The sequence below is a fragment of the Pundamilia nyererei genome, unplaced genomic scaffold (assembly GCF_000239375.1).
Source record: "Pundamilia nyererei isolate P.nyererei 1_Seehausen unplaced genomic scaffold, PunNye1.0 scaffold00899, whole genome shotgun sequence".
Classification (NCBI taxonomy): Eukaryota; Metazoa; Chordata; class Actinopteri; order Cichliformes; family Cichlidae; genus Pundamilia; species Pundamilia nyererei.
Window position 1 is genome coordinate 40487 of NW_005188300.1, and position 1308 is coordinate 41794.

The window sequence follows — 1308 nt, forward strand, 5'->3', positions numbered from 1 at the left end:
TGGTTTCAGTCATTATGCAATGTACTGTTTATAAGGTTGGGGAAACCTGCAGTCAGCTGAGACTGAAGAAGCCACTTGGATGAATGACTGAAAACGCTACGTCCAGATGAACAGAATGTGGAAATTACATTTTTTCCAATCTGTAATTATCTCAAAACTTTGGCAGTTAATTTAGTATATTTTGAGTTATTTCAGTTGTGGAAAACATTGTTTAACCTTGCTGAATCGTGGTGTAGCCGGTCTGGCCTTAAACTCTGATCGCCATTAATATATACCATATATATATGATATACCATAAGGCTAAGGCGAACTAAGTGAGAAAGTGATATTAATCAATACATAAAAATAAAAAAATCTGACACGACACCCTCCTGAATCTGAATTGGGTAAGCAGAGAAAAATGGATTTATTTCATGAATTCTTGTGTACATTTTATATAGACTAATGTATAAATCGTACAGGTCAGATCAATAATCGAACAATCATATCAAACTAAATGATCAGTGGAGCTGATCCTGGTGTCTTCTGTGTGTTTCTTGGCCTGATTATTCCCTGCAAAGGAAATAGAATAGAGTCACACAAACAAAGAAATAACATTTCAAATCTGCAGGAAGCAGATAATCTTAAACAAAGAGGACCCAAAGCAGGCACGTGGAACAGGGAAAGCAAAACTGGACACAATGCACATGAGACAAGGACTATCAAAATAAACCAGGAAACATGGCAAACGGGGAAACCAAGATCCAACACACATAAACCTGATGTGGGAAGAGAACAAACACATGGCATTACATGGCCGAGAGATACAGAGAGTGAGAGAGAGCAATTGATACATGAAGAGACATGATGGGCTGAGAGGCTGAGGTGATGCTGAAGTCAGAACACAGAGACAAAGAGGCGAGATGCTAAAACAAAGAGAGGACTGAGGGACAAAAAGAGATCACTTAAGGAAATTAAACCATCTACAGGCATCACACACACAAAAAAGACAGAAAATTCATAAGCACAAGGTAACTAAATTGTACCAATAGGGACTAGAAACATTAATCACTTAGTAACATCACAACATTGATAAGTGGACAAGACTCAAAGATTAAAAAAAAAAAACACTGGTTCAAAGACCGAGAACCATGACATTAACTAACAAACATGAACTCACTAACTAACCTGTGACTGTGAGCCACAACCTCTTATATCTCCAGGCCTCCTTGCTGTTGACCTGACAGCCGTATTTCCCACTGTCTCCCACTTTGGGGTCTTTCAGGGTCAGACTGAGGTCTCCAGTGGTCAGCAGGTCTTTCTTCATCT

At 38.9% G+C, this 1308-nt stretch overlaps 1 long non-coding RNA gene across 1 annotated transcript; it reads right to left on the reverse strand.

Annotated features, from left to right (window-relative positions):
* Positions 1-376: 376 nt before the first annotated feature.
* LOC102206173 (uncharacterized) lies at positions 377-1302 on the reverse strand. Its single transcript, XR_312486.1, has 2 exons — positions 1168-1302; positions 377-552 (listed from the first exon to the last, which is right to left on the reverse strand). It is a non-coding gene; the product is annotated as an uncharacterized LOC102206173 (long non-coding RNA).
* Positions 1303-1308: the final 6 nt, after the last annotated feature.